The following is a 26,824-nucleotide window of genomic DNA, read 5'->3' as shown; positions in this document are numbered from 1 at the left end:
GAGGCGGGGGAAACATTTTAGCTAGCAGGCAGATGAGAGGTAGTTTAAGAGTGTAAGTCAGAGGCGAGGAGGAAGACGTTTAGTTTGGTTTTGAACAAATCTGTGTGGACTGTGTATCAGATGTCTGAGAGAAGAGAATTCCATGCAAGTGGAGAAAGAAGAACAAAGAGCGGAAGCAAGAGGAAGCACAGGGAGGGCAAGGAGCCACAACGGTAGTCGAAGAGGCAGATTACGAGAAGGCTTTTAGAGTAGGATACAGGAGGATAGATACAGTGGTGCCTTACCATGGATAGATTTGTGAACCAAGAGAAGACATTTAAATCTTGCCCTGCGTTGCATCGTCAGCCATCCAGCCTGGTGAGGATACGAGGAAGAAGGTGTGAAGTAGGGTGTTTAAAGAGAGTCCTGGTAACAAAGTTAATGACCTTGTTGAGAAAACAGAAAGCATAGTTGGGGAGTCCAAAGAGTATGCTGGCACAGTTTTCCAGTTTAGAGAAGACAAGAGTGGTTAAGAGATGCTTGGCAGTGTTGAAATGAAGCAGGTGCCTGATTTTCATAATATTTAGGATGTTGAGGCGAGCTGCTGTTCCAGTTTTGGAGATGAAAGTAGAGATGGTCTGAGAAGAGGCATGTATGGTGCTGAGGTTTCTAAATGAAGAAGAGTAGGGGAGAGTGTGAGGTGGGAATTGGATAGGCAGAGGACAAGATGAGAGAGGGTTTTTGGCAGGGAAGAACACCTCTGTTTTGAGAGCTTAACATCAGAGAGTGCAAAGCCATCCAATATTTAATGGCAGAGACAGTTGGAAATGTTGATAGAGCGATGAGAGAAGAGTTCAGGAAAAGAAAAGAAGATTTGACTGTCATCCACAAATAGTTGGTACGAGAACTCAAAGGAGGAGATTAGTGCCCTGTAGCAGAGGTGTAGAGTGTAAAGAGGAGTGCACGGAAGACAGAGACTTGTGGAACAGCAGCAGTTAGAGGAGTGAGTTGAGAGGCATTGTTGCTCCAGGAGACAAAACATTGGTGAGGTGCAAGGTAGGATTCAATCCAGGCAAGGGCGTGATCGTGAATCCCAAGCAGAAACAGAGAACTAAGGAGATCAGAGTGATCAACAGTGTCAAAGGCTTCAGACAGGTCAAGGATATTTATGATAGAGGATAGGTTGGAGTGCTTAGGAGTAGCAATGAAGTTGGACACATTCATGTGAGCAGCTTCCGTGGAGTGACAGGAGCAGAAACTTGCTTGTAGGGTGTCTCGAAGGTTGTGGATGTCAACAAAATTGGTATGACGGTTGAACACAGCCCTTTCAAGTACTTTTAAGACACAGAGCAAACATTAGCTGGCAGGTTTGGGTCAGCCCCTTTCTTTTTTAGGAGAGTGCTGACCATGGCTGTTTTGAAAACAGAGGGAAAGCAAGCTGAGTCGAAGGACTGGTTGAAGAGTTCAGCGAGCGAGAGGCCAGTTAAGGGGCATTAGGCTTGACTAGCTGTGGAGCAAGAGGGTCTGATTTGGCACCATAGGGTCTAGCCTTCATCAGTAGAGATAGCACTTAGTGAGTATTAGTATGACTAAAGTGGGAGTAGACGCAGAGGATGATGGTAGAGTAGGCAGAGTGTAAAATGTAGGAAGAGGGAGTGTGAGGAATGTCAGGCGAGAGTCACTCATTTTGGACATTTTTGCAGCAAACTATTCAGCTAGGTTATTAGCTGTGAGAGTGGAGTTGATAGTCTTAGACTTAGGAGGAGTGAGGAGTGAGTTAGGATGCCCTGTAGCCAGCATGGATGGTTGGAGTGAGGGTCAGTGAGGGTTAGGTAGAATTCTCTTTTTGCTCTATCAAGAGTGAATTTGAGAGAATTCAGGGCAGAGAGGAAGAGTTTCAGGTCCTCATGTGAGTGGGTATGCCTCAATTTGCGCTGCAGTCAACACATGTCTGTTCGGAGAGAGTGTATGAGTGGGGTGACCCATGGTTGAGGATGCTGAGACTCAGGAGCGAAAGTAAGCAGTGGCAAGTGAGAGGAGAATTAGGTATATAGCTGGGATTGGAAGCTGGAGAATTCAGTGTTGGTGGAAAAGGCATCAGGTGTGAAGGAGTGAGAACTGTAGATCAGAGAGAAAGGGGGAATGGCAGTAGGTTTACATTTCATTTTAGTAATGGTTGAAGCAAGTGGCGAGGAAATGTCAGAGAGTGGGAAGGAGATGGTGGTGGAAACAATTGAGTGATCAGATATGGATGGTGTGAAAGTAGTATTAGTGGCTGAGAGAGGGGTGGAGATGAATAAGAGAGCCAAAGAGTTACTCCCTGTGTGTAAGTAGGTTATGGATAGAGTGGAGAGCGTGGTCACTAAGAAAAGACTGAAGGTCAGATTTCTGAGAAGCGGTTGGAGAGGGAAGGTTAAAGTCACCTAAGGCATGCAGGAGTGATGGTGCATGAACGTCATACCAGAAACGTAATGCCCTCTGTTGCTGTGACTGAGTGTGGCTCTATACTAATTGCAGCGCTCACAGGCAGCATGAGCTTTTGGCACGCCTCCAACTGTCATGAAGAACCACTGCACCCATGATTCTTTGCTGCTTCCAGATTTCTTAGGGACGATTTCTGACACATCATCATCTTCCTCTTCCTTCTGCAGCTTATTGGCCCCATATGACCCTGTTATTCCCTTTTTTGTGCCCTTCAGGTGAGGGTGGGGCGGTGATGGTGATCCCTGAGTGGGAGGAACAGTCACTATTGCTGCCATCTCTTCAGTTGATGTTGTAGCCCTGTGCAGGTCGGGAAAATGTCTGAAAATGAATAGAAGAAAAGGTTGGGTCCCCCCTGGGTGTGCTGTTTGCGGACAGAGATGAAGTCTGTGGATGTCACAGCCTGGAATAATGCAGGACAGGTTGAACAAAGTGACATAACAGGTAGAAATGGCAGTAGCACTTGTGCAAGGGAACTGATTAAACTTTAAAGTTGTAGGAAACAAGTAAAATGGCTTTATATGTTTTTGTGCACCAATTGCGCACGCAGAGCGTCATCATGATAGAGCACGTTATGGCATCAGTGATTTCACGTGACCACATCATGTTGTTCGCGTATGTCAGTGCACTCAGAATGAAGCCAACTGGAAGCGTCAACACGATTGTTGCTCTGAGTTAGTCTTCGTTCTCGAACTCACCCTCATTATGAACCGACCAGCAAATAGGATAAGATACATGTTATATTCGTTATATAAGCGTTTTAGTACTTACTAAAATACTTACAGTTTAATTTTTTTAACTTTGCATTTTTAAATATATAATCAATGGTTTTATTATGTGCATATTTTCCTTGGATGGCTATATTTAAACTTCAAAAGGAGATTGAATTAAACATAAACGATGTTGATATCATGAATTTGTCTGTTTTATATAAATGTAATTTGTCATCATGATGCTGATTGAATTATATCTAGACCAGAGTCGAAATTGAATACCGTCCCAAAACCATTGAGCCAAGTATTAACATTCCCGAAATTTGGCATTTACAGCACAACACATGTATCTTCAGCTGCTGAGAAATGCCCTGGACATTTTCAAAATAGATGTAAGAAAGTCTTGGAAAAATCAAAGTGCATTACACTCACATGTGAAAAGCCCATGAAAACCCTCCTTATGTCTTCCAAAAGGGCACCTGTCCATGGGCCTCATTACGAGCTTCCTGGTCTGGATACAACGGTAGCGGTAAGCTTGCCGGTACCATTGTATCCGGACCAGCAAACTCTGAGTTGTGCTTGCGGGTGCCTTTCATTCCGCCAGGCCTGACCTGGCGGAATGAAAGGCACCCGCGAGCACAGCATTTCGGATGCACAGGCAGCGTTGATAAGGGGTGCCTGTGCATCCGGCTTCCCCATACCCATTGAGCCTCTGGGGCTCAATGGGAATGGGGAAGAATGTTTACGGGCGCCCAGGAATTGGCAAATACCGGGTCCGGCAAGGCCCTAATGGCCCAGTAATTGCCAGAAACAGGCACAGCTACCGCCAGGGTTGTAATGAGGCCCAATGTCAATGCATTTTTACACGATATTAGTAAACATAACAAACTCCCATGCTTTATATCCTGCACCTACAGCAGTATTAAGCACTGATGATGCAGACAGAGCAACATTGCAGCGTCGCTCAAGGCTTGCATTTTTGGGGTCCACTTTGACAGTGACCTCCAACTGCAACAATTAATTACTACGACTGTCTCTTTTGCTCGTATTAACCTCCTCAACATTTAGAAAATGTGTATTTTCTTACTAACCACTCTACAAAATGTCTAATGTCCACTCTTGTGTTCAGCAAACTTGACTACTGCTCAAGCCTATTCCTTGGCCTTCCTCACTTCTCCTTCCTCCCTCTACACAAGGTCCCCAATTTTGCTACCCACACTCTACAATCTACCCAGATCCTTCTGCACTCCCACAAACCGACAAAATTCTGGTTGGCTCTCCATGTACAATCACTCTCTTTTTAAGTTCATTATCCTAGTTTACAAAGCTATCAATGATCTTTCTTGTCAGTACCTGTCTGATTGTGTTTCAGTTTACTCAATATCTTGTTCCCTTTGATCCTCCTCTGCACTCATCTTCACTGTCCCATATCCTCCCTGTGCCTCCTCTCACTTTCGCACTTTCTCCCTACTTGTCCCGCTACTGGAACTGACTACCCATACTAATTAAATACCCTTTGCAACTCACCTGTTTTCTTACATATATTTATTTGTGCTTGTTTTGTTTTGTTCCTGGTATATGTACACATTTCTTTTAGATCCCCATAAACTGGCGCAAATCGTGTTCTCATCTTTGTGCTATTGCACAGGCACACTTCCTGGGAATACCTCCACCATTTGTAAATGTGTCATTGGAAGTCATTTCTAATACACATTGACAACCCTGGTCTTCCAATAAATACAAATATAAATTGTTCTTTCAATGCATCCAAAACCCATGCTACTGCAGTACTATGTATACTTTGCTGGTGTGTTTTCTGCACTGGTGCCCAAATCAGTCATTTGTCTGGATAAGGAAAGATGGAAATTGCTCCTGCATGTAGCAGCCTCATAACGTGGGCTAGGACTTTGGAGAATACTCTGAGAGTTGATGCCAGCCCAAAAGGGGATTACTTGCAATTGGTATGCCCTGCCTCCAGTTGCTCATCTGAGGTACCTTTCATGAGATTTCCTTATCAGAATATGAAGATAAGTACCTTCTCGGTCAGAATATGTTAACCAGTCCCCTGGCATATCCGGTGCAATGATGTGCTGTGGGGTTTCCATCCAAAAAGGGTGCATGCAATCAAATGCATTTGTTCAGATTTTTCAAGTCCAGGACAGGTCGGTACTCACCCAATGACTTCTTTACTGGAAACAAAAGAAAGAGGAAACCCCCTCCTCAAGTCCTTTCTGGCACTTCCATTACCGCTCTTTTCTCAAGAAAGACAAATCCTTGACAACAAGGTTAGGATACCCCTGCATTTGGGGGGATGCTGACTGAACTCCTATGCACCTCCAGAACCCAGGCATCAACCACATTGCTCCATGCATCAGTGAACTGGATCATTCCCACACTTGCAGGTCTGGCCTCCACCAATTGTCATGCTTTCAGAGGAGCTGGGCTGAGGGAAGGAATTGTTGCTGGGCTGCCACTTGGGGTCGAAGAGCCTCTTCCTATAAATTGAAAGTAACCTCTTGCTGCTAGAGTTGGAGGAGGGACCAATGCACCTCGCCCCTATATGAGGAGGAATGCTTTCTCCAGAAATTAGCCCAACTGAGGCCCAAAGAAGTAAAGACCTAGCAAGGGACGTTTCATCAAAGCTGCTTCATGAGCCACTTCTGCCTTTTAATAATTATAGAACCACAAATACTTTCTTGCAGAGACTGAGGAACTATCTCGTGAAGCTTCCCCCTCATGATGTCATAATTAATGTCCATGATATACTGGACCTACCGCTCCATAACTGTCAAGATTGGTGCCATATCCGCTCTTTCCTCTGCCATACTCCAGTGTGCCATACCTTCCTGGCAGGGAGTAGCATGGCGTAACAAGAAAGCAAGGCATGAAAAGGCAGAAAAGAGCGCAATGTGGAATTCCGCACCCTCCAAACACAGACTTCTGCAGACCTATTCTGTTTTCATTGTCTCATTTTGTCACTTTCAAACCCTTTCTCTCTTTCAAAAGGATAAATTTTATATTATGTGTGAAAAGAATCAGGTCATTTAAGTTACGGAAGGTGTGAGGACTGTTGACTTCAGTCTTTACCAAAAGTAAAGTGGTAGCTATTGTGGGAGGCATGAACCCTTTGGTTCAGAGGAAGAAGGTGTGGAAGTGCAACAACAGTGGCTGTTCCGTACACCCCCAGAAAGCCTTGGCCCTGTTAATGATATTGATGAATGCATATGTTCATTTTAGTGCTTCTTCAATATTCTTGGTGCCCGGACCAGCTGAGTAGCCACACCTGGTGTGCAATTATGCTGTCCACTTTAATCTCTCAACCAGTCATCCAGGTTGACATTCCCCGGGTATCTGGCATCAAAATCAGCCCTGGGGTACAATTTAAACAGCAATCTATGGAATTATGGTCATTCTGTGCCTCCCCATCCCTTATTAAGCATATGTAACGTGCCTTTTTGAACTGGACAGGCTGAAGATGGAAGATCAGTAAATGGTTGCAACAAATTCTTTTCAGGCAGAATAAGGGCTGCACAAAAACCAGGTTCTGTCTTATGTACTCGAAGACAATCTTTAAGTCCTCCTTTTTAATGTATTTGCTCATACACACATCCTACTCATCCTCACCTGTTTGGGGCTGCCATATCCTCATTCCTGTCCCCTTCTTCATTTGTACTTTCACCCTTGTCCTCTAATGCAGATCTGACTCTCTGAGAGTCTTCAGGGGGCTTCTCCAATATAGGTCTGAGAGTCACAGCTGGATCCAACAATGCTATATTAGCCGTGATGGCCCATGCCATGAATGTTTGGACAAGCTGAACAATTTCAACTTCTGTCAACAATTTGGGAGATGTGGGGTGATTGCTCTTATGATGATGCTGATGGTGGTGATGTTTGGATCCTTTTCGGGAGAAGGACCTGTAACAGTTTGAGGATAAGGAGACATGCTTCCTCTTCTCTCGAGCCTTTTGGTTCTCGATCGCTAAATGCTGCCAACACAGGCTTCACTGTAGCCACTCTTCTAATCTTTGAAGTAGCCCCGACTGTCCAATCAACATGCAGTGGTGGAATGGCCAATGATCTGAATGACCTTATCCTCCCCTATTTTAGTTAATGGAGGAGAGGTGTGGGATAAGGCTGCTAATTATCTCTCCTGAAACTGGTCATCCCTGATCAGATACTCTGGGCTCCGAAACCTGTCCTGTAACGGAGAATGTTCGTGTTCCCTGGTGCCTGCTAAATTTGACTGGGATTGTGTGAGAATGTGTCAACACACAGATAGCCCAAGCCACCACCCACCTCCCCCAACATGGGCCTACCCCATACCGAAGCTGACCCGCACTTCACTTTCATTTGTATAGATCAATTTCCCACCCAGGCTGATATCCAAGTAAGCAAGTAGGAAAAAGAATGAATGCAACCTATAGCGAAGGCTGCTAACCAACACAGATCTGCCAACCCACAAACTAGGTAAGGCATTTAATCAAGGCCTCATAAATGTGAGATCTCAGAACCAATACTTTATACTAAATAAATATGTTGCCTTCTTTCTTCCCTCTCATCTCTCCTGCTCCACTGTTCTAAAATGATGTATATAATCACTCTGCCCCTGTAAATAATTGAAAATGTAATGAGCATGATTATAATTATGATTTTAACTATACAAAACACCGGATTAAATAACAACCACTGACACAATGTATCACACCATGTTGCACATATGCACCAACTCAGCCTTGATAAAGATCCCGAGAGGTAGCAACACGTGTCGGCTGACCATTTAACTCACCCAAATAAAAAGCACTAACCAACTGGAAGCGAGAATGTGAATAGTATTTCTTTAGGCTCAAGGTATCCGGGACAAAACTACATCCAAGCATATAGATAGCTTGCAACAGTGCAGCTACAATCTTGAACCCCCAGAACCTGCCATGGACACAAGCTCTTCCTGTGTCCAGCACCCCATACAGTGGGCCACCTCTCAAGGCAGGAATGTAGTCTCCTCTGGGATACTCACACCAGCGTGGTTCCCAAACCACTTCCACCAACCTGCAACAGTGCAGCCAGTCACCCCGTTCCCAGCTCGTTTAATGCGGACCCACAGCAACCACACTGCACCAGCTATTACAATGGGGGTCATTACAAGTCTGCCGGTCTGGAAATAAGGGTGGTGGTAGCAACATCTGGCCTGGCTTCTTTTTAAAGAATAAGATTGCCAAAGTCTGTGCAAATAGCAATTTGAAATGGCCAGATGCCTTACCAATAGCTCTATTGTCCATGTGGACGACCGCACAATCGAAGACCGGGCCCTCTCCCTATGAGATAATCATGGGGAGACCAGAAAATATTTGGAATGTACCTAAACCCAAGCTACTAAAAGATGTAGAGCATTTGCTCCTTTCTGATTACTTTGGCCAGTTAACTCAAAACTTGTATTTGATTTATCTACAGGTGTGAGAAGCCTTCCCAGTAAAGTATGAGGGTCCAGGTCATCAAATCCGACCTGGCGTCTGGGTGCTCATAAAATCATTTGAAAGAGCCTCCTGTCTCGCACCTCGCTGGAGAGGACTGCAGTAAGTCTTCTTGGCCACACAGACCGCTGTACGAGTGGAAAGGAAACGACACTGGATCCACGCAATGCACATCAAGAAGATACCTTTTCCTCTGGCCCACGACAAAGGGGAAGAGAAGGAGATTGTTCACTTTGATACTCATCACAAGCCTGTTCTGTCTACGGAACTCCTTCCTGAGCCCGTGGTGCCTGGGGAGACTGCTTTGCCTTCAAGTTCTTCTTTGGATCTTTCTTCACTGTTGAGCAATCTTGCTTCTGCTTCATCACTTCCTACAGGAAGCGACAACACCCTGTTCGCAGATCACACCGTACCTGGAGTCTTGAGGTACGATATGCATCAGAGACACCGGACTTACAGCACAGCATCGGCTGTGCCCACAAGGAATCATTGTTGAGCCAGTCCCTTGTAACTCTTTCGCTGGAAAATAAATAAGAGGCAGGGACCAGCAAAGTTACCTTCGAGCAAGATAGGCCATGTGGTCAGGAGCCACCGATGGATGAACTAAAATTGCCTAACGGAGAGGCTCCTATATAGACTCTGAGAAACAATGTCCCTTCCTAAATCCACTTGTACGGAGCAAGCTATTGGTCTCGTGGCTGATAAAGAATCTGTTCATCGAAGATCATGGTCATGGTTTAATCATAGTACTGGTCTGTTTCGTAGTTATATTTACGCTTGGGTTCTGGTACATAGAAAGGATGCACCAAATTGTTATCCACCAAAATAATCTCCACTTTGTCTTCACCTTTCGTGCATCTGCACACTTTCCTCCCCGAGACTCCCAACATAGACAGGGTTATCATAATAACACTCTCCCAATGATCATGAATGTGATCCATGCAATTCTGAATAGAACAAATTGCTTTGTGTGTTCACATTTGCCACAACACGGGGATAAGGGACTGGTCTTGTATATTCATCCTCTTCCTTTAACTACTGCAAGCTATGCCTCGCTCAGGGCACTATTATTTGGCCATTGGGATGATAGCATTACTAAGAACTTCGATGGAACTAATCTGAATGAATTTGAAAAGTGAGTCTTAACACCTCTGGGATGTTCACTCTTTGCAAATAGAAGCAAATTCAATGTTGCTTCTATTAGGCCTTCTGATAGACTCTCTAGACCTTTTCAGTCATTGCTTTCCTTCAAGGCAACCGGGATGCCATGCCTCCTTCCTATACTATTAATCATAGCTCCAACTCTGTTTTCTTCTGTATACAAAGGGAAGGTTCTCAGCCAAGGGGTCATTTGAGGGTTGTACTAACATTGCGAATCTAACCAGTGAGGACAGACCTTTGTTAGTAGGAGACTGTGTTTACTTTCTTTGTGGCAATGAGGCCTAACCTTGGTTACCCAGATATTGGCAGGCTACTTTTTACTTGGGTTCTCTTGTTACCAGGGGTATATGTGGCTACCACCACTGATGTTTCTAGAGCTCGTCCAAGCAGGATGAGAATGGTGACACTCCTTCACAAGTCATGGGTGATGTTGCAAAATCCTTTGTGCCATTTTTGGGGACAGATAATGAATTCCGAGGTTATCAGAAGACTAGAAAGGGTACCGGAAAAGACCATCAATAGGACCACTGATATTCTGTACAACATGACGATGGATAAAAAGGCAATTAGATTAGTGGCTTGCCAAAATAGGATGGTGTTAGATGTCATCCTAGCTGAGCGCGGAGGGATATGCAAATTGGTGGATCCGAATGTTGTGTTTTTGTACCTGACTCCTTCTGACCATATTCAAGGCAATGCAAAATATACATACCTTGAGTACTGAAGTACATGTCCCCGAGGGAAACTGTTATCTTAGTGCTTGGTTCTGTGACTTACTGCGAACATGGGGTTAGAAACTCTTTGCAGTCCTAATGATAGTTCTTGGTGTTCTACTGTTTTGTTGTTGTTGTGTACAATGTCCCGTGCCATATGTTCAATGTTAGGAGGATGTTGTATACAAGCGATAGGTTCACTAGGACCAAAGGCACATACGCCCAAGGAAACTGCTAATGTTTTAGTTATGAAGGATGTTACTATCAAGGAACTCATGGCGATTGATATTTATGAAGAATGTGATTCAGGATGTATGGACATTGAGGCATGGGGTTTTGAATAAAGCAAATGTTTGGGTAATGTTCTTGGCTTAGGCCAAAAGGAGGGTTTGTTAAACTGTATTCATATAATACCGTCTTGTTTTGAATACTGGCCTAAGCCCATTCGCGTTGCACGGAAAACCGCATTTGTATGCTCCGATTTCTAATCGACTTCGCTGCCATTTTTAGAATCATTTTGATTTTAACTCTTGCTTTGTGTCCTAAAATAGTGGCCTGTGTTTTCATCTATAGCCGAGCCGAACGACCTTTGAGTTATGTCTACATTTAGGCTGACCGAGAGCAGACTGTTTGTTCTGTGCAAAGAAACCTTGTGACTCGTATGAACTGCAATCCACGTGTTGTCTGTGCTCACAAGCCTCATCCTCATCTAAATAATGGAACAATGTAGAGCAAACTCAAACCGTGTGCTTTGGTTGTAATATATTGTGTTCTTTCTTGAAACTAGGCTTACTATGAGCCGGAGACCCAACACTGCTATTATATCTTCATGGACAAGCAAACTTGTTAAAAATGTTAGACAATATTATCATATTCTTCATGTGACCTGGGCACGAACCCTTGCATGTAAATTATTAGTTTGGAGAGGGGCTGGACAATGATTGGAAAAATGTATAAAAGAACCTGAATTAAGATGTCCAGAACTCTCACCCCCCACTGTGTCTGCTGGTACACACTGCGGGGTGTTGGGAGCCAGATAGCTATCTGTTTTGCTTTGAATCTGTACAGAAATCAAGAGACTTGTATCTTTCAACCCGTGATTGGCATATTTCATTTTGGGGTACTAAGGCTCAATATTTCTTTGGTATTTCACGTTGAGAAGCCTGGTATAACACAGATGAACTGCCAAGCACTGATTAAGCTACTGTTGGAAGGCCCCAGCCCATCCCTATGGTTTGCTGGGTCCCTTGACCCTGGTTAAGCCACATTTTGCACCTTTTCTATACCCAAGGACAGAGCCCATAGCCTTTTTTACAACATTGAAGAAATGTATTGCCTTTTCCTGCCTGTTTATTTTTCAGATTGCTTGCAACATTACATTCTGCATTTCCATTTCTCTTTCTCCCTTTACAGGGATGTGTTTTCCAGTAGTCACTTCGTCACACTTGCAGATGGGCATTGTTCACAGAAATTGTGCATGGGACAGGGGTGTGGCAAGATACATTCTTAGCTTGCCTACCTGTGATTTCCAGGAGGCACAGTAAGCCAAGACCAGTTCTAACCAGTGTTTTGTCTTGAAATAATACATACGCTGAGTTTTTGTCTAGAAAAAGTACCCTGCTATCGTTAAATGCAGTCTCGACCACTGACTGGATGGCCGCCAATACGTTTGAATGGGTGCAATTAAGTGATTGTGATTCATGACACCACCCATTAGCTAATTCCACTGTTCATGTTGGTGCTCCATTGCTATGTAAATGCACACCAGAAAATGCAATCTGGAGATTATATGAAGAGGCTCCTCTGTAGAAGCTGTAAGATTTGTTAAGTCCTCATAATGTCTAAGCTCTGCCTAGTGCCCTTGGAATCTGGAATGACTACTTTACGGAGTGAGATTAGTTACAGTGCTCATTTTGTCTCTGAATGGATAGCTTAGAGAAAGTCTTAGAAGGATCCACCTCATATGCTCACCAACTCTGGTCATGAATCTGACCTGACAGCAAGGAGCAAGGACCAGTGGAATCTAAGACACCCAACAAGTGGCATAGACACATATCTGCACCTGTGCAGGCCGTACGCTATTACATTACTTTGGGCCTCATTACGAGTGTGTCGGTCCGGTAACAACAGTGCTGGTAAGTTACCGCCACCGTTTTTACTGACTGGCACAATCCAAGTTCTGTGGGTGGGTGCTGACCCAAGCTACTCCTCACCGATGAGCCCCAACAAGGGCGAAACATGTTTGGGGATGCTTTTGGTCTTGTGCAGAAGGGATGTGGCCGAGCAGTTCGGGCTGGACTGCCCCTTTTTGGGTGGGGCCAAGCCGGATTTTCATATGGTCTTTCCCCTTCTGTAATGGCTTGGCAGGCGAAGAACAGTGGTCTGGAGGGTTGCCCAGATCATTGCCAGTGGTTAAGATTCATTCTAAATCTTCCAGCCATCACCTCTTTGTTTTTGCTTTGTCACCCCGAGTGGGATGGGTATGCCCAGATATGGGTCCCGTGCCTGCTGGGCCTAGAGACCCAAGCTACTCCTCACTGAAGAGCCCCAACAAGGGCGAAACATGTTTGGGGATGCTTGTGGTCTCGTGCAGAAGGGATGTGGCCTAGCAGTTCGGGCTGGGCTGGCCCTTTTGGGGAGGGGCCAAGCCTGATTTGAGTATGGTCTTTACCCTTCTGTAATGGCTTGGCAGGTGAAGAACGGTGGTCTGAAGGGTTGTCCAGAGCATTGCCAGTGGTTAAGATTCATTCTAAACCTTCCAGCCATCACCTCTTTGTTTTTGCATAGGGTTATGCAGACTGCCATGGCAAGGGAAGAGGGGCTGTGTACAAATATCAATGATATTTGTGATGTCATCTTTGATGTCCTGGGTGTTAGCAGTGCATGGTGGTGGCGCGAGTTATGGTTGCTTAGCTTACCATAACTGGTGAATTTCAGGGGTTTTTCGGTTTTACTTGTAACCATAACGTCCTTTTAACAACGTTTTTTACTGAATTTCATAGGTTTTTATTAGTGCAACTTAACCATAACGTTCCTTTAACAAAGTTTTTTCATTGAATTTCATAGGTTTTTATTAGTCCAACTTAACCATAACGTCCCTTTAACAAAGTTGTTTCAGTGAATATATATATGTATATGTATATTTCAAGTATGTATAACATACATACTGATTTAAAATATACTTCTGTCTATACACATTCATGAGCTAGTCCTGACTGCACCACCATTGCTATCAATTAGTGAGCAGTTGAAGAATTGATTTTCCGCTAGAGTGAGAACAGTACACAGCACGAACTTAGAGCATAGGCTGACCTACTGACAATGATGCACAAAATTGCACAACATAAACATTGTTCTGCATATTTTTCCCATTCATGTGTCTGCCTCTCGCACACAGATTCATGAGATAGCCATGGGAAGATGAACTAGTACACATTACCAACATGAGTGTCTTTTGACATTTTTAGAAGAATTGTCCAGTAAAACCTACTTTCATTTTGAGTCATTGATGACTGTATAGCACCAGGCACTTAATTCCTCTTGGCAAGCATGCCATCTTGCGAATAATAGGTACATGATTAATTCCCTTGGCCATTGCTTATAGCAAAAAGCAGGTGCACGTAAGGACTTTGATTTAAACCTACTATGCCTCTCAGTCATTTGGCCGGAGAAGTGACTCAAACGTCTTACCACAATGGGCCATCAACTCCTATCCGGCGGGGGCGATCTGCACACAATGGCCATGTAGCTGAATAGGTACTATTACATTGGGGCACCATCTAGGTTTGCCCTCACCTGGATTCCTGCACGCATGCTGGCTTTAGTTGATTCCCTAAGGTTTCCCAAGGCCCAGTTAGAGGAGCTAGAGGGGTACTACCACCAACCCAATGTGGAATGGTGATAGTTTTCTGCCACTATCTGCAAGCTCCTTCCACCCACCACAAAGTAAAGTAGCAGTTTTCGCTTCCTTGTTTAGATATGGCACGAGGGGGCAGGCAATGGCATGGGGGAGGCAGTAAGTCTGTCAGCTGAGCTGGCAGAAGTGCTGTCGCCAAATCATTTGAAGTTGACAAGTGTGGCTGTGGAGGATTGAAGCCTCTTCTCATCACACTCTAAATCGGCCTCTAGATGTGTAATTTACAGGTGAGGTAAATGGACGTTATTGACAAAAGGAAACCGAGCTGTAAACTGCTCCATCTTTACCACTGTTCCTTTGTGAATTGGCTCTGTGCACATATTTAACTCATGTGTAAATTACACTTTTAAGGCTTTGCGTTTGTTGATTGGCCACTTCGGTTATACAACATGTAATGTTTTCTTTTGTGCAGAAAATTTCAGATCAAAGATGTAATCCTCAACTGAACCTTGAACATATAAACCAGTCCTATGAGTGTAAACCATATTGAATGTCCCTGGCCCTAGATTTAAGAGAAGTGTTAGAATAACACGCATGCATGCACCAGAAAGAAACATCTGCTTAATAAAGATCAACAAATTGGAGGGTCTAGAGGTAAGTGAACAGTTGCTCAGCTAATAAGAAGCATGTTGGGAGTTTCAACACTGTGGCCACATTCGCTTGGGTTCGAAAAGATCCATCAAGACGCCAACTTGGCTGAACTATTTTGTCTGTAAATCGTGTATATACTTTGTCTATGGGAAGTGGGAAGTGTTTGGAGTTTCAACATGCCCATGGCACGTGACTAAGACTTTGGAACTACTGTGATAGGTTTGGGAGAAAACGGTGGTTAAAGCAGGCTACTGTGTGAACGCCAAATATATTATTTGTTACTTCTAAGAGCCTCCACCTCAGGGTAAACAATCCAAAACAGATTTTTGTTCTCTCAATTGATTTGTCCAACAGATAGCAAAAGAAGGAAAATTGCTTTTTTCCAGTAGTTGATACATTTATTTGAATGTATGTTTAAAATCGAGTCCTTTCATTTCTAAAATGTCTTACACAAAAAGGACTGTGTGTCTATATGAATTATCGTACAGTTTAGTTATGGTTATACAATATTTGAAAGTGAAAAGAAAATTAAAAAAAGAGAAATGTTCATGTTATTAACTTGATGTGGTGATAATGGCTGATGCGGCGGTTTGAAACAGCTGGTAATAAATAGCACGCCAGCCCCACATAAGCACAGTAAGGGCTTTTAATGTGGGGTGGTGTGCCATTACCCATAGCTCTCAACTCACACGCTTTTGGCGGGTGTCACCCGCCTTGTAAACAGCTGACTCACCCGCCAAGCCTCCTGCACAGCTATTCATTTCAATGGGCCTCTCACCCGCCAAAAATAAAATCGTATGTTTTCACCCGCCTTTGAGTCACAAATGGTTGAGAGCTATGCATTACCCACTGGCACGACACACACTAGTACTACCCACATTCTGAGCGTTACTTTTTGGTGAACATATTAAAGAAGAAAGCATAAACCAGTTCACCAAAACAAAATGGCTGACGTTAACTTCTTGAGGAGCTTGTTCAAAAGTAAACAAACCCTTTCTGGTTCCATAGAGACCGGAAGTGTGCAAGAGGATGGACCACGGAGTGAAACCAGACATATATGAGGCTGCGTGTGCAGTTATTTAGCTTTTCATTAACAATTAAGAGAGGAGCATGAGTAGACTACTAACCGTATCGCAGACACTTTGCACTGGTGGAATTGCAATTCTCAAACTTGCCCTAGTGAAAAAAACATATTCATTCAATTCAATGCATTTTTGCAACAGGGCAACGTTTGCCCTACTTATAATAAGGTAAAAATGTGCCCTTACACCTGCGCAATGTTTTTGTAACCTGGCCCCAGGCTTGTAATTTACTCCTGTTATGCATACTGACAGAATGTTTCGCCAAGCCCTCAAGTCGTAGAATACTTTTTGTTTTGATACATTCACAGAACTCCCACATAGTATTTGGCCAGCAGTTTTGCAAAGTCTGATTGGTCTCATCCCAGTGTAGACCACTACTCCATGCAGGTAAAGGGCTGCTGGGACATCTTAAGTTATGTTAGGGCACTGGGATGTATACCACACACTGCTGTCATTCGCATGGTCTTCATACAGAAACTTTGGACCGATATAAGTGAATTTGCAAAGGCACAAAAATATCCCTTCAACAAAAATGTATTGTTGCAGTGCATTTTTCACCAGAGCATTTTTTTCCAAGTGCAAAAACTTGCAAACGGGCATTGTTCCGGTGCAATTTGTGTAATTCGGCACCCCTGGATGTGTGTAATAGGGAACGCCTCTGAGGATACATTGCACTTGTTTTCAGAGCAGTAATAGGACATTTGTAACAGGGAATGTAAACCTATCCTGACAGACAGGAATATTTCCATTACCAATAAGCATGGACTGCCTCTGGGTATTGTCTTGTTAGGGACAGGGCGAACAGCAGACGTGCCTTCGAGTGTGGCAGATCCAAGAGGCTTCGGTGCACGCCTGCCTGCCAGGGGTGCTTCTCATCAGTTTAATTAGGAATAGTCTGGGAATTCTCTAATTGGGAAAATGACTTCTAGCCAAGAAAGTTATAGCAAGAGCACAACTGGAACTCAGGCGTACATTAGGCATAAACCATGCCAATGCTTGCCTGGGTGAATATGGCTATTCAGAGACATTTACTCCATACGTATAAAATGAGCACTTATACAAATGTTTTTTGAGATGCAGGCATCTCACCGTTCAGAACATTATTGTCTCTGGAAAAAATGTAATTTTATCAGAAGAGAAAACTGAGGAAGAAGCTGGGCGCCGGAGACTGGAGCAGAGCCTCTGGAGCCTTGGTAGAAGAGGAGACAGAAGGCTGAAGAAGGGACCCAGAGATTTTAGAGTGGGAGGCAAGAGCAGGCTGTTCCTGCTGTTTGGGAGACCGCTTGGAAGGAAGCCCTGTGCATGATACTGTTGGGCACTATGTCGTGTCTTTCTAATCATAATTCTTAGTTTTGTATGCAGTGCTTTGTTTTATTTGCACATAGTACTTTGCGTTTTGCACTTGACGCCTTGCACTTGGCACTTTAGGGCCTGATTCATGGAAGTGTTTTATAATGACGCAATCCCATAGGAAAAGGTTCCATGAATCAGGCAGTATCTTCTGACAGCACACCTTCTTGACCCCAATACATTTCATTATTTCTGAGATGGCAACTGCGGGTGGTCACCTAAAGCAAATGCCACTTATGATTGTGCTTCTGGCAAGAAACCAAGAAAGAGTGCCGCCACATACATTTACAATGCTCAAATGCTACTGCATTACTGGCAAGAAATGACTGCCAAGCAGGAAGAAAGAATATTGCTGTCAGAAAGAGCCTTTGAAGTAACCAAACATGAATTGCTTTCATGTAATCCCAAGAGTTAGAGCCCAAAGGACAATTCATTCAGGCGTCTTCACTGACAACCCGTCTTGGCTCTAACCTTGGTATTATGAACTTTCTGAACTCCAATTGCCCGCTTATTGAGGATCATCCAATCCAACATAACAAAAAGTCAGTGCCACCTATTGCCAAAGCCTCCACTGATGCCTCTTCAAAGTCATTTAGGGCCTAATTCAAAGAGTGTTTTCCAATGCGGTTTTGCCATTATAATTTGCTTCTGTGAATTAGGCTCTTAATACCTCCCTGCAGGCTGTATTTATTGAATATCACGGAGCAAATTAACAATGACTGCTTTCAAAATGGTGAAGGAGAGACCTCAACACTGGAGGCTGTGGACACTTTTTGTAAAGACCTTTTGTACACATTCACAGATTTAAAGGGGTAAATTCAATTAATCACGGACATTTCATGTAATTGGAAAAAACGAATTTTTAATTCACCACTAATAATGGATGTTTTTTTAGGAGATATAAAGAAAGGAGCAACACTCAAAATGTATTATATATGCACGCACTCTGATAGCGATGATAATGTCTTGTCTACTCAGGCAGTTTCAGATGCTAAATAATCTACATTGGTACCTGCATCAATTGTAGGCAAGGGGCACGTTCCAATGTGTGTGCTGGCTGATATAATACTTCTTTTCCCAACTTGAATGTAAGCGAAAGTTACAGGCAGGGTACACAAGAGGGTCTTAATCGGTCCGTAACAACGCTGCCTTTGGTGGGAGTTATTGTTGAGGTTGCCCCCCTCCTTGAGAGTGAAGAGAAAGAACTGCCTCCCTATTAAATACAGTTTCACACTGGATAAATACCAAATTAGTAGGTCTTAGTGTTTATCCACAAGATATTTCTATGTCTAGAAGGCAGGCTGAGGGTGTAATACCTGCAAATCATCACAGGGGGATTGCCCAGTGGTCTCCTTCACCAATCCCAGAGGCGCAGCACATGTGCTAAATTTGAATCTTGGGGTACACTCAACTAATAAACCATTGATGATACATTCATAATCTTTTTGCTATCTCCCACAGTCCCTTTTTTTTCTACCTACTACAAGCAGCACTTAACAAAGAGGGCCTCTGCTTTGGACCCATATTAAGAATGCACCCAATAAAAACGTAAATATTGATCTATGTCTGATCATTTCATCCATTCCTGCACAAGTGTCTTAGAGACTTCAATGGGTTGAAGGTGGTATTAGTGCTGTATCAGGATTCTGTGATTTAAGATATACGCTTAAGGTGATGAGTCAATCAATGTATGTTCAATGAAATGATGTTGAGGTCACACTAACAGAAACAGTTTAGGTGCATATACCAGGATTTGGAGTTACTCTCGAAGGAAGGCAAACAGGATCATATGCATGTCCAGGTTTGTGTCCACTCTTTTGTGCCAATCATTATATCACTAATCAGAACAGAGGACCTTGATAGGTTTGGTGTGCCAATGAAATCATATTGACAGGTTTGAAACAAGTAGCCCGATCGAGACTGGACCCAACTTCAACTCTTCTCCCTTTGGAGGATCTTTTAGGGTAAAGTTGGATATATTCTTCTATAACATGGACACAAGTTACCAGCAATCATATTGCTGTGGTGGAGTGGGAGGGGTATCCTAACCCAATCACCCCTATAAGCTACATAACAAAGCAGTAAGCAAGTTACAGCTGGCAAGTTATTTGATTATTTAAGTAGTGGTGAAGAACAGTAGAAATGAAGGATGTTGTGTTGTATGTGGAATGTACCTTCTACAAACCAGGAAGATACAATGAGCAGGAAGTTTTTGGAAAAGTCACAAAAATATCATCCTCTGACTGTTAAAAGAATGGGACTAGTAAGAGGGATGGGATCTTAGAAGTATTTCTAGCATTGAATTATACATCTGTCCTAGGAGGTTGGTGGGCACCACTGTGGGCCATCCGCATTCTTTATGAGAGATCTTAGGCCTGATTTACAAAAGTTTTTCAATGGGATTGCACCATTGTAAAAAGCTTTTGTAAATCAGGCCCCTTGACTTGTCTTTTAAAATTAAATCTGGCTGGTGTCTTTGAGGTCATGTTGGCCATCGTCCTTCAATCTTGTAGTTGAAGGCTTATTTCCTGTACCAGGCCCAAACATACAGAGCCCAGGGAGCCCAGGCAATGTTCTCCAATAGGCGCAGGCCATTTTGCCATTTGAGTTAGAAGCCGAGGCCCCTCTCTAGTGAAGTAAGATTCTCCCATGTGGGGCTTTCGAAGCAAAGTGCATTATTCATCGGGTGATCTGAGTATCCTCCTCTACCAGTTGCTATGTATCGGGTCTCTGCTAATGCAGTTTGGCTAGCATATTGTCACTTCGAAGAAGGATCAAGTTAGAAGTTCTCAGCTTATGCAGACATTTTTAATGCAGCAGACCATACAATTGTACTATTTTAATGATGTCTTGCTCGACGTTTTGTGGTGTGACATGTGAGTTTCAGGAAGTCTTCACATCCTTCTGTTAAAAAACAAGAGTAAAATAATAAACCATAGCTTCATAGGTGTTAAAGAGGCTTTGGATCCTCCGTTCTTAAGTTCAGCAGCACCAGAGATGCACATTTCACATGCAAAGAATAAAAAGCATACGACAATAGGTAACCTCTTAATTTAATATATATATGCCTGGGGAATAGTGGAAGGTGGAATCATTGAAGGCAACATTTGCATGCATGAGAATTCCACATTGCTTCTATCAACCATCTGTCTTACTTTAATTAGAACAAGTAATCAAGTAAAGAGTTTGAAATGCTAAAAAGATTCTTGGTTTACATAAAAGAAACATCAAAGTATTTTCAGAAGCAAATGGAAACGTATGTGTACATTTTGCCATTTTCCTATCAGCCTTTAAAAGTGGGTTTATATCTGTCGGAATTCATAAGAGCCTTTTTAGCAGTACTCCTACCATTGGGCCTCATTACAAGGTTGGAGGTAGCCTTGCTGGTAAAACCGGCAAGGCTACCTCCATACCGGCAAGAAAGTCTGGCACCCGCGAATGGGCAATTACCGGGTATTCCGATATTCCGACCCCGCCACTCCCGGTAATTGCCCTTTCGCGGGTGCCGGTGCTGGTAGATCCCCATTCCCATCTCAGCCCCATAGGGCTCAATGGGAATGTTGATGCCTGTAGCACCGGCACCGTTTATAACGGTGCCGGTGCTACAGGCTTGCTGTGCTCGCGGGTGCCTTTCATTACGTCAGGGCTGACCTGGCAGAATAAAAGGCACATGGGGCACAACTCGGAGTTTGCCGGTCCAGATACAATGGTAACAGTAAGCTTACCGGTACCGTTGTATCCGGACCAACAATCTTGTAATGAGGCCCATTGTCTTTTGGTTGCCTTGATATGTATGTATTCTTTGAGGTATTCTTAATGTCACTATTCAAAAAGTACAACGTTCCCTAGGCTCGCCGATGCCTCATTTCATAAATCAGCAACATTGTCTCTGTCCAATATTTATTTTTGTTGCCATCTAAACTTAAGATTTCCTATGTTTCTAACCAAAACATTGCCATCATCTCTACACCATGTCCTTCCCTGAATATAAAAGGCTGAAACATAGTGGGAGAAACTGCTTTCTGTGTTCACCCCATGTCTGCTAAGTGACTGTCACTTCCCCAAACTTACCTACTCATCAAAAAATATTTTACAGAATAGGGTAGTTTTTTGTTTTTTGTTATGAATAAGTGACATATTTGCTTGTCACACGACGGTGGAAAAACATTCCAAAACAATTTATTTGGTATCATATTGTATATGCATAAACCTCGCCATCTGCAGACCAGCACTGTTTAAGCAATGTGCACAGCTTTATCACCACTGAATTTCGGCAAAGCTGTCTTTATTAATACAAGATAATTCTGTCTCATTAGCTGTTCCTTTAAAAAGCTGGAAAGAGCTCAAGTTCAACCACATCTCAAAGTAATTAAAAGGGGGGCATTAGGAGTTGGGTGGATTTGAGGCTAGAAATACAGTCAGAGGAATTTGCAGGATGAACGTAGAGGCAGTTTCCTGGCCATTGACTCACATGGCAGTAATGGAGATAGCGGGCCCAGACAGCTATGACACATCCCTGTTGCAGATCACCCCTGCTCACCCAGCAGACACCAGCATGATACCGGCCCACTCTGCCTCGTCTCTCTCGAGAAGCAGGACCCTGATGGTGAGTTTTCACCTGCTTGTCTGTGTTTTTTGTTTCACGAGCACCACACACTGTGGGTAATAATAAGCAGCGCTCAGATACCTGAGGGTTTGTAGCACTATATAAATGCTACATTATTATTATTATTATTATTATTATTATTATTATTATTATTATTATTATTATTATTATTATTATTATTATTTGCATTTAGGCTTCAGTTTGTTTCAAGTGTAATTCTGCCTCTCCTGCCTTGCCATCTGTGTTTATTGGTTCCTTTGCATTTAGGATTCATTTTGGTTTAAAGCATAATACACCCACTCTCCTCCCACATCCAGCCCCCCCATCCTCCCACTCCCAATTGATCTGTGACCAGTTCCAAGGCCCGGAACCTCTCCCTTGTCTCTGACCTGTCCAGATTAGCCTTGCCCGGGCAACCAGCAAAGGGCCACAGCAAAGGGCAGCTCCTTAGGCAGCGCACTTCCCCTGTTTGCCCCTGTTCGCCCATTTAGCCCCAGCCAGGACTTATAAACCCCAGTAAAAAAAGGTAATATAAGGACGCTACCTCTTTAGCCCTGCTTAAGTGATTCTTGCACTCTCACACTCCCACCCTCATTGACCTTGACTTCTACAACTCCTATTGCAAGCCTGTTGCCCTACTATACATCCTGCATTGCTGGTGACCACCCCTGCCAGTCAGAATCTCATAGCAGCCGTACCCGCCACTGACCAAATCCCTTCAGCCACCTAAGCCGGCACCCATATACCACTCCACCACCCACTTATTCCTGGATAGCTCACTAAAGCCCTTTCTGCCCTTACTTGTCTCTCCTAGAATAAACATAACTACTCCAATCCCTAGCTGTAGCAAAGCATTGCTGCAAATTGCATCTTGGGCATAACCTATCCATCCATCCGGTGCCCTCTAGACACACTGGTTGTCCCTAATCTGTATTGAATCCAAGTGCTATGAATACTTGCTTCATACTCTAGGTGCTTCTGGGCATATCAAATGTTCTGAATCCAGGTGAATTTTTTAATACTGCAAATGTTTTGAATCTAGGTGTCATTTTTAATACTTCAACTGTTTTTAATCTATGTGCAATTTCTAATAATATGAACGTTTTGAATACAGGTGCAATTTTTGATACTGCACATTTTTGAATCTAGGTGCAATTTATATATATAATGCTGCAAATGTTTTGAATCTAGGTGAAATTAATAATACTGCACATGTTCTGAATCCAGGTGCAATTTTAAATACTGCAAACCTTTTGAATCTAGGTGCAATTTATAATACTGCAAATGTTTTGAATCTAGGTGCAATTTTTAATTACTGCAAATGTTTTGAATCCAGGTGCAATTCTTAATACTAGAAGTGTTCCGAATCTAGGCGCTCCTTGGCAAAGTGAAAGCTTTCAATCTAGGAACATTTTCGTACTGCAAACAACCTTTCTCTTTAAGTGTACTTTCAGCGCTTGAACAGCTCCTGTTTACTAACCTAACTACCTTTCTGAGCACCACAGCTGTCCTGTTTTCAGCCAAACCCTCATATTCCCTGCAACCTTCCACCCACACTACTCCAACACCGCCTCTCGATAGCCAACCCCCCTCCACCCTACCTGTCAGCAGCACCTCCTCCCCAGTACTGAATAGACCTACCCGGTTCTCTAGCCCCCCCATGCAAATCCAATCCCCCTTTAACACTGACCAGTACCCCACTATAATTAACAGCTCCCAGCCAGAGGAGCGCTATGGCATGCCAAAAACCAAACCACTACCCCGCCCTACTCCTCCCTCCTCCCACCTCACATCCAGGCCCTTCCAGGGCTCCACTTCCTCCTTGCCTTTTTCCCCGCCCCCAAGCATGCACCCCATACCCATCTCCCCTAACCTTCCATCTCCCCCAGCTCACTCTCAGGCACCCCCCATTTCCGACCCCCACCCTGCCTTCCCATCCTTAAGTGCAGTTTGAGCCTGCTTTGCCAAGACTCCCCAATCGGCAGTCCCTCCAACACTCACACATGCACCTCTGGCTCCAGCACACTGATCTAAACACAGAAGCCACCTTCAGTGTAGGATATCATCACATCTTTACCTCTCCCTCTCTCTCACCTAGAACTGCCCTATCTCACTACTACACCCTGATAGCCTTGCCCCCCACTCCCAACCCAACCCATCCTCTCTTCTCCTCCTCTGCCAATTCATCAAGCTCTGCCTCGCCTTCCGTATTGCAACTCCCCATCCTCCCTTCTCCTCCCTTCCCTTGAACTCTCTCCACCCTTTTCTACTACGCCCCGATGACCTCGCCGATCACTCTCAACTCATTCCACACTCTCCTCCCCTGCCAATTCATCAAGCTCTGCCTCACCGCCCCATACGTCAATTCCACCTCGACCCTTCGCTTCCTTCCCACCCACTTGCCCCCATCGCCCTCTACCACTCCTACCCCCAACTCCCACTGGAGTCCATTCTAGCCCACACCTCTTGCCCCCCCAGCTAAACCGCCCCTCTGAATTCCCTATTTCCACTCCTCCCTAGAACCCCTCTTGCACAAGCACTGTTCCCTCTCAGTCCTAGAACATTCCCAACATCTACTCCCGCACCACCTCTTAGAATCCCCCTCCCGCTATCCCGCTATCTCCGCTTCCCTCTCCTTATCCCCCGACCTCCTCTGTCCTCCCCACCAAATCCCCTCCTAGAAGTTCACCACACTGGCCTACCACCACTAATCCCCCCTCACTCTCTCCAAGAACCTCCCGTCCCTGCTCATCTCACCCTCTCTCTCTCATGCATACCTATCAACGCCATACCTGTCGCAAAAAATAGGAACTCATTTTATTTTACTTTATAACCACTGAAAGACTGGACATCCTCTTCTTCACTGAAACCTGGCTCTCTGATGACTTCCAACCAATCTCACACGAGGACTTCCCCTATGGATACTCCCTGGTTGTGCACAAAAGATCCAGCAGAGCATGGGGGAATGGCTATTCTCCACAAACGTCACCTCACAGTCTTACACTCTGAGAAACAACCCTGCAACATTGACTGTGAATCTCTGCTGGTTAACATCCAACACTGGAGAGCCATAATCATGGTCCCCCCCCATTCCCCCTGTTAAGGGTATGATGTGTGTGTTGGAGGGGAGTCTTTCACTGGTCACCTGAATTGTTTAAATGGGTTCACTACATTAACTATAATTCCTAGAGACTGCAAGTGCTTTTATATTGGTTTCACCTGAATTGAATGGCAACTCAGCCTCCCTGATGAGTATTGCAGATACAAAAGCGCTTGGAGGAGTACAACAGTGCAAGAAAGGAATTAACCCTGTGAACTTTATTGGGATGTATCCCTGTGAATATTTTGGACACTTTGGGATTTAACCCTGTGATTGTTTTTGGATACTTGTGCAGGTATAATATTGGCCAGGAATTGGAGAGCGCGCCTCGCCCCTGCTTTTTTGAACAATTAACTTGTGGAGATCCGGACTCCAGAGGCTGCAGCACCACGGTTATTTCGCCCTACACTAGAGAGCCACAAAAATGGTTTTCCTCCCTCACCCTGCTAAGGGTATGATGTGTGTGTTGGAGGGGAGTCTTTTACTGGTCACCTGAATTGTTTAAATGGGTTCACTACATTGACCATAATTCCTGGAGACTGCAACTGCATTTATATTGGTTTCACCTGAATTGAATGGCAACTCAGCCTCCCTGATGAGTATTGCAGATACGAAAGCCCTTGGAAGAGTACAACAGTGCAAGAAAGGAATTAACCCTGTGAACTTTATTGGGATTTGTATCCCTGTGAATATTTTGGACACTTTGGGATTTAACCCTGTGATTGTTTTTGGATACTTGTTCAGGTAATATATTGGCCAGGAATTGGAGTGCGCGCCTCTCCCCTGCTTTTTTGAACATTTAACTTCCAACACTCACCTTCCCTCACCCACAACTTCATACTAGTCTATAGACCCTTGGGCTAATATAGCAATTTCACAGACTTTCTTAGCAACTCTTTAGTGGCCATCCTCCTCTCTCAACCCCTCGTAACCTTCTAGGAGACCTCAACATTTGGTTTGAAGCCTCCTCTAACCACATCACCCCCTACCATTGAAAACTTCGAAGCACTCATCATGACCTAACTGATATCTGACCCCAACCACATTGCAGGGCACACCGTTGATGCAATATTCAGCTAAACCGATCTCATCTCCTCTTCCTCCAGTGTGGACTAATCACTCTGCCATCTTCTTCTCACTTGTGACCCCCTCCCATCTGCCCATTCACCACATCAACACCCTCAAATCCCCTTGTGTTCCCCTCTGGAGCAAGTTCACTGTATCCCCCGACCTGCTGACTCTCTGCTTTCCTCCCTTCCCATCCTCCACATCCAAGGAGTTACTCTCCTGATCCCTACTAGCCCACTGACCAGGCCCTTCTGCAAAATGGTCCACTCCCTCCCTCAAATCCCTCAAAACATGCAAACACCACCTGGAACTCATATGGAGGGCCAACAACTCCCCTCAGAAAAAAAGCCACTCTTGCCAGGCTGATCAGTGCATACAGGGCAGAAATTGGAAAAAGCCAAAAGATCATTCAATGGAAACCGAATCGCCAACACCCTTGACCACATCAAAGAACTCCACAAGATCATCGCAAAATTCAAGGCCCCTCTCTGCTCTACCCCTCCACCCCACACTCCCAAGCACTCTTCAATGTCCTGTCAGATCACTTCTACAACATCACTATCAAAAGAAACCACACCATCAACACCAAATTAGCA

Source organism: Ambystoma mexicanum, chromosome 8 (genome assembly GCF_040938575.1).
Source record: "Ambystoma mexicanum isolate Mex_15411 chromosome 8, UKY_AmexF1_1, whole genome shotgun sequence".
Taxonomy (NCBI): domain Eukaryota; kingdom Metazoa; phylum Chordata; class Amphibia; order Caudata; family Ambystomatidae; genus Ambystoma; species Ambystoma mexicanum.
Note: the sequence above shows the minus strand (reverse complement) of the source record.